We start from the raw sequence: 14,602 nt of genomic DNA on the forward strand, positions 1-14,602 counted from the left end.
TTATTTTGGGTGGGAGGAAGCTTTCAACTGATTCAATGTCAATAATTAAATGTAAAGAAATAGACTATTTTTTTCTTGAGTCAGTTTAAATATTGTGTATTTTTAGGTACTTGTGCATTTCCAAATTTATTGATATATACATGCATTTATGTTTTCATTTTAGTATTTATCACATATATAATTATATATCCCTTTTTATTTCTTAAAAGATATTGTGCATTTCTATAATGTGTAATCAATAGCTAATGACAAGTTCTGAAATATGACCATAGGAGTGCTGGTCTGGAAAAGGTGAAGTAAAATATCATAGCTCTCTGGGGGATCAGATTAATGAGATAGTGGGATAATTAAACCAGGAGCAATGGTGAGCCACAAGCTGCTAAATGTTCTGGTAAGTATGTGGAACTGTAAAAATGAGGTCACATAAGAATGAAAGTAGGAAATATAGTAGGTAGTTCAATTTGATTTCAGGCATTTTGAATAAAAATGATATTGTTTCAAAATATCAGGAAAGAGTGATGTGCAAACCATAAGTGACTCTTAATCTCACAAAACAAACTGAGGGTTGCTGGGGGGAGGGGGGTGGAGAGAAGGGGGGTGGGGTTATGGACATTGGGGAGGGTATGTGCTATGGTGAGTGCTGTGAAGTGTGTAAACCTGGAGATTCACAGACCTGTACCCCTGGGGATAAAAATATATTATATGTTTATAAAAAATAAAAAAATAAAATAAAATAAATTTTAAAAAAAGAGTGATGTAGACTTATTCCCTACTTTCAAACTCTAAGGCCGAAATGACTAACACTAGCACTTACACATATATAAATAAACATAAATTGATATATTAATGAATTTTTATGTATTTTACACACACACACACACACACACACACACACACACATATCTTTTAACCACCGGAAAGCATCAAGTTGTCAGGAAATTGATTATACGGTATTATCTTTTGAAAATTTAAGTGCTAAGTATATTTTTGCAGGGGTCATTACTTAGCCTGCTACTATTAAACATTTTTAAATTAATGATTGGGGTGATGAACCAGAGTGTCTTTATTAAATTTGCTGATGACACCAATTTGGTAGGACAATTAGCACATTTAAAAACTGGATTAAAATTCAAAATGACCTTGATGAGTTGGAGAGGAGCCTGGATATAAACAAGATGAAGTTGATTAAGTTCATGTGCAGTAATTCATTTACCCTTTTTCACATTTACAATGGCCAAACCATTCTGCAACTCTGAATGGAACTTTTAATAAAAATAGTTTGAACCATCTATTTTCATTGCAGTGTAGTCATAACAAATGTGAAGTCAAGATTTTGGTGCATCCAACTGGCATAAAAATGAACTTCCTAGTCTAATGGAAGTGATGTTGCTTCCAGGATTCTTCAAGGCATGAATACCAAGTTTGAGATGGAAATATGTCTACCAGAAATCACTTAGAACAGGTCAATGTTTCTAAACTGAGCAAAAATAAAACACAACAAAGATCATTTAAGAATTCAAAAATGCCTTGTAAGCTGACGGTGGTGTTAAACAGTGGTAAATCCATGACTTATGAATTTTGGATGAGGTTTTTGTTTTTTTGTTTTGCTTTGTTTTGTTTTCTGTATTAGTTACATAATGTTTTTGGAAGGAATTTCAATAATTATAGTACCAAGACTGTGAAAAAATGAATTATCTATGAATAAAGTGTTTTACATATGAGTAAACTAGCTTAAGAAATAAATATAAAGATTTAAGAAAATAATTACAGGCTTCAGAATTAACCTTAATATTAACATTTTTGTCTTTAGAGCAAGTTTTAAAATATGGGGGTCAATGTCTATAATGAGCATTTCATGCAAACTTTAAATTACAAGGATATGAAGTTTTCAAAGAGATCCAGGAATATTGTCAATGTCCTAAAATTCACTCATGATACACATCCGCTGGTCAGAAGATCCAAGTTTAGGAAACTTAAGAATTGTCTTCTCAACATATATGGTCTCAGGACATTTACACTTCTTCCTTTGAATCAATAGACTTGGTTGCTTGGAGCAGTTTTAGGTTCATAGAAATATTGACAACAACTACAGAGAATTCCCAGATACTCCTCCTCCTATCCACAGTTTCCCCTACAATTAAGATTTTGAATGAGTGCAATGTATTTATTATCATTGATGAGCCAGTATTGATACACTGTTATTAACTAAAGTTTTTATAGTTTACATTAAGGTTTACTTTTTGTGCTAGACAGTTATATGGGTTTCACCAAATGTATAATGTCATGTATCCTCTATTAAGGTATCAAGAGAAGAATTTTACTGCCCTAAAATTCTTCTGTACTTGAGTTATTCAGTTTTTTCCTACCCACATTCCCTGGCATTAACGAATCCTCTCACTGTCTTTACAGTTTTGTCTTTTCCAGAATATCATGTTGTTGGAACCATGCAGTATATAGTCTTTTCAGACTACCTTCTTTCAATGAGCAGTATGCTTTTAAGTTCCCTCTATGTCTTCTCATGTTCTCATGTTCTCATTGTTCATTTCTGTGTGTGTATGATCCACAGTATTTCACTGTGTGTATGATCCACAGTTCACTTATCCATTCACCTAACATCTTAGTTTCTCTAGCTTTCAGCAATTATGAGCAAAGTTGCTCTAAAATCTGTATACCTATTTTGGTTTGCATATAATTTTCAACTTCTTTTTTTTCTCCTAAATACTGCCAACATTAGTGATGGGAAACCTCACTAAAATGGACTGGGCAGGTTTTGGCTGGGGGAGCTCTCACACCCTACCACCCTCATCAGTTGCAGAGTTGGGTGACACCTTGCACGTAGACAACACTCTACTACTCCAGCCAGAAAAAAAGACGTTCTCATCCTTACCTGCAACAGCTCTGCCAGTGAAAAGCCACCAGTTTGAACTCCCAGTTCATTCCAATGGGTTTTTAGCTCATGACAACCTTCCAATGTTACCCTTTCTCTCCTTAAAAAAAAGTGTGCCTCTCCCTAAGCTACCCTCATTTGCATATGGTGTTGACATAGCTTGTTTGTCCCAGATTGCATCCTTCCTTTATTCTTCAATAAATCCGTCATTGCTAATAAAATAACTACCAGTTTTGGGCACCTGGGTGGCTGAGTGAGTTAAAGCCTCTGCCTTCGGCTCAGGTCACGATCTCAGAGTCCTGGGATCGAGTCCCACATCGGGCTCTCTGCTCAGCAGGGAGCTTTCTTCCTCCTCTCTCTCTGCCTGCCTCTCTGTCTACTTGTGATCTCTGTCTGTCAAATAAATAAATAAAATGTTAAAAAAAAAAAAAAACTACCAGTTTTACTTTTAAGGTTAACAATACCTAGACAATACCTAGGGGACAAAAGGGTAAGACTATATTCAGCTTTGTAAGAAATTTCCAAACTGTCTTTGAAAGTGGCTGTACCATTTTTTCATTTCTATTAACAATGAATGAGAGTTCTTTTTGCTCCATAACTTCTCCAGCATTTGGTGTTGTCATGTTTTTTGGAAATTAGCCATACTGATAGGTGTATAGACGTATCTTGTTTTAACCTACAATGACTTAATAACATTTGATGTTGAGCATATTTTCAATATACTTATTCTCCATCTGCTTATCTTTATTGATGAAGTTTTTGTTTTTGTTTTTGTTTTCCCCCAGATCTTCTGTCTACTTTTTAACTGAGCTGTTTGTTTACTTATTATGGAATTTTAAGAGGTTTTTGCATTTTTCAGATACAAATCCTTTATCAGATATGTCTTTTGCAAATATTTGCTCCAAGTCAGTATCTTGTGTTTTCATTCTCTTAATGGAGTCTTTAATAGAATGGTATTTTTTTTTTAATTTTAATGTAGTCTAAGATCAGTTTTTTGTTTTTTGTTTTTTCTTTTTTCCTTTCATGCATTATGCTTTTGAGGTTGTATTTAAAAACTCATTGCCAAACCCAAGGTCACCTAAGTTTTCTCCTGTACTATCGTCTGTATGTTCTATAATTTGGTGTTTTACATTTGTTTCTAGTTTCTGGTCTGACATGTAAAGAGATTGGAGCTTTTTACTCCTGTGCTCACAGTAAGATGAAAACTGAAGAAACCGGAAATCAATAATATTTTCTAGATTCATCAGAACATTGAGGTAACAGAACAAACTGCTCTCCTAAAAGCTGGAGAGACAAATAGACAGATACAGAGAATGGCAGCTTATGGGGAACAAAGCGGAGCCCAGGACAGAAGCCTACAGGTACAGCTACTACTATCTGTAGACATTTTAAATTGTAATTGATGGATTGCTGAATGCTAAATGTGGACTAGCTTGACATTAAAACTACAAGTGGGCAAAAAGAGAAGGTAAATGACACAAAACAAAAACTAAAACCCTAACCTAAAAGAAACAGGGATGAGAATTCTATTCCTCTGATCTCTAGAAACTATGCAATCAAAAAGAGAGTATAATGAAATATTTAAAGTGCTAAAAGAAATGCTATCACCAAACTAGAATTTTGTAGCCAGGAAAATTATCCTTCAAAAATGAAGGAGCAATAAAAAATCTCTAACACAAATAAAAACTGAAGGACTTTTTACCAGTAGGACCGCCTTGTAGGGAATGTCAAAATAAGTTCTTCAGAGAGAAGAAAAATGATAGAAGTCAGAACTGATCTACATACTGGAAGAGAGGTAAGAGAAAGAATAAATAGAAGTAAAATAATATATTGTATTTTCCTTATTCATGCACTGAGGTTTGCAAAATTTTGTACATTTATTTTTATTTATCAATTGGAATTATTTTATAAAAAGATACTTTTGCTAATATACTATTTGATAATCCACTGCTATGGCACATACAGTGATAAAGGATAAATGCTAAATCCCTTTCCAGTGACCAGTTTTTAGTATCATTAAAATCTCATTAACTTTTTTAGAAGATTTTATTTACTTGTCAGAGAGAGAGAGAGAGTACACAAGCGGGGGGAGCCACAGGCCCAGGGAGAAGCAGACTTCCTGCCAAGCAAGGAGCCAGATGGGGGACTGGATCCCAGGATCCTGGGATCATGACCTGAGCCCAAGGCAGACTCTGACCCCACCCAGGCATCCCCAAATCTCACAAATTTGGCAAACTTCTACAGCAATTTATGGTATAAATCCTTGCAAACTAGAAATAGAAAAAAACTTTCTCATCCTGATAAAATCAAACTATAAAATACTACAGCTAATGTTATACTTAATGGTGAAAGACTGGAATGAACTATCTGAACAACATGTATTTGGCAAAGAATTTGTACCCAGAATATGTAAAAACTTCTTACAAGTTTTTAATAAAGAAAAAAATGTTTCAATAAAACTTGCTAAAATGTTTGAAGTTACACTTCACCAAACAAGGTATTTGAATGATAATTAAGCACATAAGGTATTAAACATTATTAGCCATTTTAGAAAATACATCCTATACATCTCTACTAGATACCTCTACATCCCTACTAGAATAATTACATTTTAAAAGACCATTATCAAATATTGGTAAAGAGCTCTCATGTATTGTAATGCAAAATTCACCACTTTGAAAAATAATTTTACAATTTCCTATAAAAGTTAAATTCATGATTATCATAGACTCAGCAATTTCATTCATAATTACCAAAGTAAATTAAAGCACGTATACTCCAAAGACAAGAACTGATTTATAGTAGCTTTCTTCATACTATCTGAAAATTTGATAGTGTGTTTATATCCATACAATGGAATCCAAATCAATACCAAACATGAAAGGACTCTGATATATACAGTAGCACAGTGTTATACCGTGGTTTATACTACAAAATATATATCTGGTTTTTGTCCCCATTTATGACATAGAGCTAAAAGCCTTGGAATTTCTGAAGTAAAGAAAACCACCAAAGTATCTCCTGTTATGTTAATAAGGTGACTTTTGGACACCTAAGGATGGTGGGCTGGTTGCTAAGAGAACAGCCATGTGACCAATGATTTAATCAGTCTCGTTTGTATAACAAGCCTTCATAAAAACCCAAAGGACAGGGTTCTGATAGCTTCCAGATTGGTGAACATGTGGAGCTTTGGGGTGAGTGGCTGACCTGGAGAGGGCATGGAAGCTCTACAACCTTTCCTCATACCTTGCCCTATGCATCACTTCCATCTGGTGGTTTCTGAATTATATCTTTTTATAATAAACCAGTGATCTAGGAAGTAAAATCTTTCTCTGAGTTCTGTAAACCACCTTATCCATTAACTAAACTCTGGAAGGGTATCCTGAGAAACTTATTTATAGCTAGTTGGTTAGAAATAGCGGTAACTATCTGGGCTTGTGACTGGCATTGTAATGGGTAGGCAGGGGAGACAGTCTTGCAGAACTGAGCTGTCAACTTCTGCAATCTGACCCAATCTCTGTGTAGGTAGTCTGAACTGAGTTAAATGGTAGGACACCCAGCTGGCGTCTGAGAATTTCTTGTTCATGTGGGAAAGTCCACCCACCCCCTGCCCCTGACACACACACACACACACACACACACACACACACACTGGAACTAGGTCTAGGGATCCAAAGATATGGATAATTCTCAAAGAAAGGCATATGAAAGAAGGTGACCCCCAAACACTGCATATTATATGACTTTGTTTAATATAGTGATAGAGAGCAGTTTTTTGACTGCTCATAGCTAGAAGATATTAGGAAGAGATTGATTGCAAAGGGATAGGGAATATTTCAGGTGACAGAAATGATCTTTATCATAATACAGTTAATTAAATGATTACAAACACTTAAGAAAATTATCCAATTGTATATTGAAAACTGATTAATATGACTATTTAAAAATAATATTTCAATAAAACCCAACTAAAATAAATAAATAAAAAGGACAGATAATCTAAGGTCATTTAATTTTAAGGGTAAAATGCTTTGCACTATTCTACATTTCCTTCCTTGGCAAATACTACAATGTATAATCATAATTATCATCCTGTGTTTAAAAGGTGTCTAATTCTTTAAGGTACTTATTGGACATGCAATCTCTGTCAGAAGCAGAACTAGAACTCTATTCTTTCAGGTAACAGTCTCTTTGAGAGGCCCATTCTAGTTTGGTGCCACACATAGATTGTTTTATTTCGCTATATTTTATGTAAGATTCCAGACTCCAATTTTAATTTTACTTTGAGCCATATTTTATAGTCATGTTTTGCCACTTTGAGCCATATTTTATAGTCATGTTTTGCCACATCTATAGGCTCCAAACAATTCTTCGTCCTGTTCTAAAGTCCTCTAATACATTGCCTACCACACAGGCATGTGTATACATAGGCATACTTCTTCCACAGGATGCACACCTATAAAATCTTATCTTACTCTCTAGTGTGTTGAATGAAGGAAAATAAGAATTTATAATATGATCAAAAGGTAATCAGCATTTAACAAATTGTGTGTGCGTGTGTTAGATATTCTACATTTTGGAAATGACAAAATACATCCTATTTAAAATAGAACAGAAAATAAACATTATTTCATTTATGAATTCTACAACATAAGAAATTAAAATGTACAAAATGTTAATTTTTTATATGGGAAAAATATATTTAAAATAAGTCTTTTGCCATCATCTTAAGTAATGGTGAAAGACTTCTCTCTCCATGTCTATCTTTCTTTTCTTTCTCTCACTCATGGAAAATACCCACATAAAAATAATTAATGGCATTAATAGAAAAATATGGACTATTTAATATGGAACAATATTGCCAAATGGAAAAAAAGTTCTAGAGAGAAAGAAACAGTGTACTGAATATCATGAAAAAAGTTCATGTTTTCTTACCTCCTAATAATTGCTTGTCTCTTCTTGAAAGTGGTAAAATTCTTTCTGCTTTTTGAGATGATAACTCAGTAGAACTGTCAAAAAGATCAAATTTACTTCAAAGTATTAGATTTTGTCACAAAATTTGGAAGTACCAGTTCTCTTGGGGCAAATGTAAATATGCAGTGTCAGTTTTTTTGTGTGTGTTTTTTCCAACTCTGTGATGCACTATCTCTTGGGAAATAGATTTGCTTCACTTACTTCTCAAAGATTTACTTTGGACTAATAAATATTACTCTAGAAAATTCAAGGTAAAATGATTCTTAATAAACAACTGATGAATTTTTTATGCTTCAAAATTCTTTAAATTTCAGATAACAATTAAGATTATTTAATTAACTTGATAAGTGTAATATTATAAATCATTGTCATCAGTCAAAATTTTACTCAGTTTAAAATCATAGTAGGCATTAAATAGTTAACCACTTAAAATAGATATAAACTATTTTATCCTCAACTAAATTGTGATGGTAAAAATAAATAAACTCAGTTTTCTTATGAATATAAAATGGTGGTAAATTCTTAAACATTTATACTTTAAATAAGCTAAAACATTCATCAAAAGCAAGAATAACAAAACTTAGACAATAAGCTATGAAAATACAGTCACTAGTACCTAAACTTCAAGAATTAAACAAACTTCAGAATACCTAAATTTTCAGAAAAAATAAGCAATTAGACATATTAATTAAGAAATTTAAATTGAAAATGCAATAAAAATATAGGTATATTTCATTATATATATGCATATATGTATATTCATACACTACCACATCTTTATTTGTAAAGTTTAACTTTTATTAAATGCCAAAGATCTGTCATGGGGAGATTGTCTAAGTACTTGCCATTTACTTTCATCCTAACAATAATGCAGTGTATGCACTCTTATTTTTTTTCAAGAATTTTTTTTTTTAAAGATTTTATGTATTTATTTTGACAGAGAAATCACAAGTAGATGGAGAGGCAGGCAGAGAGAGAGAGAGAGAGAGAGAGAGGGAAACAGGCTCCCTGCTGAGCAGAGAGCCCGATGCGGGACTCGATCCCAGGACCCCGAGATCATGACCTGAGCCGAAGGCAGTGGCTTAACCCACTGAGCCACCCAGGCGCCCTTTTTTCAAGAATCTTAATTGATGCATAATTGACATACAATATTTTATTAGTTTCAGTGTTTCAACATTTGTGTACATTGTGAAATAATCACCACAAGAAGTCTAGCTGCCATCTGTCGCCATACAAAGTCAATACAATGTTTTTGACTATATATATTTTCCATGTGCACATTACATCCCATGACTTATAACTGTAAGTTTGTATTGGATTCTCTTCACCCATTTTGTTCCCCATGCTCCCTTCTCTCTGGAAGCCACCAGTCTGTTCTCTGTATCTGTGCATCTGAGTTTGGTTTGGTTTGTCGTGTATGCACTCTTTTACCGATTTGACAAATGAGGACGCCGAGATTCATTGGCTAAATAGCTTGCACAATTTTCTAAGTGGCAAAGGTTGTGTATTTTACTCCAGATCTGCCTTTCTCTAAAACCTCGTGATATACTTACCCTGCTGCAGATGTTCGTGGTTTGCTGGATGACAACACAGATGCATAAATAAACAACTGTGACATGGAAATACACTACTAGGAGCTAATGTGCTTAGCAAAGTCTTTCATTTTTTTGTATCTGCCTGATAAAGAGACACAAAAATATTTATCTCAAAAGAGAAATGTTTGCTGACTTTTCTTTCCCTGTGTATGATCTTCTGTATAATTTATAATGAATTTTTAGAACCGGCAGTGTTCATACAATCTAAGCATAACTGCCATAACCACTAAGATTTCACAGTTTTCCAGTTGTCCTTTCTGGGACTCATCTAAATATTTTCCAGTAAATTACTTCATGACTGATCTGATTTTAATAAACATGCAAATCAAACTGAGATTGGGATGTAAACAGGTAGAAAAATAATCAAAACTCTAATCTAACAGAAAGGATGAATACTCCATAGGGAAATTGATAAAATGATTTAATTTAAAAAATCAATACAACAAATTCAATTGAATTATTTAACATATTTAGAGAGATACAATTTAAATGTCATGAAATATACCCATTTTACATGTATAATTCAGTGTGTCTTTTTAAAAATACACACAGAGAGTTGTGAAGTCATCAACACAATTTAAATTTAAAATATTTTTATCACTCTAAGAAGAAACCCACCTCATGTCCATGAGCAGTCACTGCTGTTTAGCCCACATTCCTCCAGACCCAGAGGATCTTTCTTGTATCTATACATTTGCCCATTCTGGACATTTCATATGAATGGAGTCATACCATAGGTAGTCTTATAATAGGTAGACTAGAAAAGGTAGTCTTCAGTATCTATCAATATTTCATTCACACTGTATGGATAAATATTCCATGGATGTAAAAACCACATTATATTTATCCATTTATCTGTTGATATACATTCAAGACTTCCCCCCCATATTTCAGCAAAAATGAATAACACTGCTATGAACATCTGTATGCAACTTTTTTCGTGGATATATGTTTTTATTTCTCTTAGGTATATAACTAGAAATGGAAAAATTTCATCATATGTTCATACAATGCTTACATTTTGAGGAAATATCAAGTAGTTTTCCAAAGCACGCCATTTTACTTTCCCACAGGAAAAGTTTGACACTTCAAGTTCTTTCCAGCCTTATCAACACTCATTGTGTCTTTGGAAATGGAGCCACCTTATTAGATATAAAGTGGCATCTCATATCTTCATTTGTATTTCCTTAATGATTCAATGTTGAACATCTTTGCATTTGTTTATTGATCATTTGTACATCTTCAGTGGAGACATAGCTCTATAATTCTTTGTCCGTTTTTTAAATGAGGTGATTTTTTAAAATTATTGAGTTTTATAAGTACATATTCTGATAAATGTAAATATAAAACTCCAGAATATAAATACCAGAAGTCATTGCAATATATTTTATTCTCTACTGAGGATGTCTTTTCCCTTTTGAGATGATATTGTGTGCAACACAAAAGTTTTGAATTTTCATGGATGCTGCTTTTTGTTAATTTTATCAGTTTTAATTTTGGGGGGTTACATATGAGAAAATATTATCTAACCAGATAAAGTTATTTCTTTGTTTTTTTTTTTCTGTGAGTTTTTATGGTTTCAGTACTTATATTTACTTCTGTAATCCCTCTGAGGTTTTTTGTGTATTAATTGTGGAAAGGGTCTGACTTCATTATTTTGCATCTGGATATCCAGTCTTTCTGGTAATATTTGTAGAAAAAGCTATTCTTTTCTCATTGGATGATCCTGTACCTTTGCTTGCAATCAACTGATTAGACATGTAAGGTTTTGTTTTTGGACTCCCAATTCTACTTCAGTGATTTATGTGTCCACCTTATGTCAATACCACACTGGCTTAATTACTGTAGCTTTGTAGTGAATCCTGAAGTCTGAAGGTGTGGGTCCTCCAAATTTTTTGTTCTATTTTAAGACTCTTTGGACCATTCTGTGTTCCTTGCATTTACATGTGAAATTTAGGATCACTTTCAACAGTTTTTGAAAGAAATCCAGCAGGGATTTTGATAAGGATTAGTCTTAAATCTGTACATCAGTTAGGGGAGTGGAGGCATCTAAATAATAAAGCCTTTGACCCATGAACATGTTTTCCCATTTATTTAGATCTCCTTTAATTCCTTTCACAATGTTTTACAGTTTTCACTATACAAGTCTTGCATTACTTCTGTTGAAAACATTCCTAAGTATTTTATTCTTTCTGATTCTATCTTAAAGGATTTTTTTTTACTTAATTTTATGGTTAAAATTTTTATTGGGAGTATATAAAAACACAAATGATTATTTTATATTAATCTTGTTTAACTTGTTTATTGGTTTTAATAGTTTCAGTTTCTTTTAAATAAATGAATCTTTTAGGATTTTTTAATTTATAATAACATGTCATTTGAAAATAGGGATCATTTTACTTCTTTATTTTAATCTGGATGTCTTTATTTTTAATGGCTATTTGTCCTGCCTATAAAATACCAGTAAATTTTTGGATTTAGCTTGTGCTAATGATCTTTTTAATTTCTTAAGATTAGAAGGTTAGGTTATTCATTTGAGAACTTTTATTTTTTTTTTTAATGGCATATTGCAGCTGTAACTTTTCCTCTGTGTACTGCTTTAGCTGCATCCTAGCAGATTCAACTTTAATATTTAATGTCACTTTCAGTTATATTAAAACTATTTATAATTTATCTTGTGATTTTTTCTTTGATCTATCAGTTAGCAATATAATCTAAATTTTCATATATTTATGAATTTTTTAATTTTTCTTCTGCCTTCTGACTCTAATTTTAACACATTATACTGAGATAATATTATTTGTTTGACTTGATTTTTTTTTAAGATTTTATTTATTTATTTGACAGATAGAGATCACAAGTAGACAGAGAGGCAGGCAGAGAGAGGTGGAAGCAGGCTCCCTGCTTGAGCAGAGAGCCCGATGCGGGGCTCCATCCCAGGACCCTGGGATCATGACATAAGCTGAAGGCAGAGGTTTTAACCCACTGAGCCACCCAGGTGCCCCAATGTATGACTCGATTTTTTAAAAAAATTCATAATATGGTATGTAAGATAGACATCATTTCACGAGGGACAATTTAAAAGCTTAAAAGAATTCTTGCAAAATACTATGTAATTTCATTTATAAGTGGGATCTAAAAAAACAAATGAATAAACAAACAAACAAAAAGCAAAACCAGATTTATAAATACAGAGAACAAAATGATATTGCCCAAGGGGAGGGGAGTGGGAGGATGGGAAAAATTGATGAAGGGGAGTTAGAGATACAGGCTTCCAGTCATGGAATAAATAAGTTATTGGAACACAAGGCAAAGCATAGGGAATATAGTCAATGATATTGTAATAATATTCAATAGTAGTTACACTAGTGGGGAACATAAAATAGCATATAGAGAAGTTGAATCACCATATTATGTACTGGAAACTAATGTAACACTGTGTGTCAACTATACACAAATTAAAAAAAAAATAAAAAGGTTTTGGGTCTCAACACATCTGATACTCAATATGGCAAATTTCATAGATGCTAAAACCTGAGAATAATTCTATATGGCCCTCTACTCTACCCTCTGCATCCACCAGACTAGTGATCCTGTTCTCTTGGCTTGGGGTGGTCCCACTGGAAAGCCCAGACACTGGACCAATAGCATTGCCTTATCTGATCTCTGTTTCTTTGACTCTATCCTCAGAGTCATTTTCTTTTATCTCATTTCTCTCCTTGTCAGTACTGGCTGACAGTGTTTGTGCTGGTGTAAAATTATCATAGCCCTTGTTGGTCTTTTATACATTTTATGGTGATACATGCCTCTAGATATAGAGTTTCCTATAGATACCTTCTGGATTACCTAATCTCTATTTATGGCATCTGCTGAGATACTGATTGGATCTATAAATCATATGCCTAATCTCTTTTGTAAACTTAGCAAATGGTTTTTCAGTGACAAATTTAAAGTTCTCTCTACAAAGCATGCTTTCTCATCTTTTGTGATGATCTGGATAGGGTTGAGAATTTTCCAAATCACCAAGTGTTGGTTCCATTTTGTTTACCAATTCCTTCCTCATTGGACCTCTTTCCTTTCATATTTACTATAAGCATCAAGAGAAAACTAGGACACCCCTTCTATACTTTCTTTGAAAAACTTCTCAACTCCATATACAAATTCATAGTTTTACTTTCCACCCAACAGTGGAACATAATTCAGTCAAGTTGTCTGGCATTTAAAAACAAAGGGCACTTTTCCAGGGGTCACCCTTCCTATAACATGCTCCTCATTTCTGTCTGAGGCTACACTGGAGGCACCTTTAACATATTTTGCCAACATTTTGTTCATGAATACACATGTAAAAAATAGAAGCTTTCTCTACCATATTACTCATTTCCTTCTGCACACTCAGCATAATTGCCTTGAAAAGTCATATATATTTTTTTTCAAGATTTTTTATTTATTTATTTGAGAGGCAGAGATCGCAAGCAGGCAGAGAGGCAGGCAGGGAGAGAGGAAGGGAAAAAGGTTTCCCACTGAGCAGAGAGCCTGATGCAGGGCTCCATTCCAGGACCCTGGGATCATGACCTGAGCCGAAGGCAGAGGCTCTAACCCACTGAGCCACCCAGGCCCCCCGAAAAGTCATATTTCTAACCAACTTTCTCTTCGGGAATATCTAGGGTTTTTTCTATCAAGTGCTTCAAATTTCTCTGGTCTCTACCCATCACAAAATTCCAAAACAACTTTGATAATTTAAGTATTTGTGACAGCAGCACCCCACTTTCTCAAAGCAAAGTCTGTATTCATTTCCTAGGACTGTCATAACGGTTTATAACGAACTGGGTAACGAAAGTAACTGGAATTAGTTATCTCACAGTTATGGAGGCTGGAAGTCTGAAATCAAGGTGTCAGTAGGGTTCCTACTTGAAAATCTGAAGGATAATCCCTTCCATGTTTCTCTCACAGTTTCTGATAGCTGCCAGTATTCCTTGACATTATTTGGCTTGTAGAAATATTTCTATAATATTTCTCCAACTTCTACCTATTCTTATCACATTTTCCTCTACAACTGCTTCTACACATTGCTTTCTTCTCTTTCCATCCCTGTGTGCCTAAATTTTCTTATTGTATAAGGACACCAGGCATTGGATCAGGGATCACT

The sequence above is a fragment of the Mustela nivalis genome (assembly GCF_964662115.1).
Source record: "Mustela nivalis genome assembly, chromosome: 3".
NCBI lineage: Eukaryota > Metazoa > Chordata > Mammalia > Carnivora > Mustelidae > Mustela > Mustela nivalis.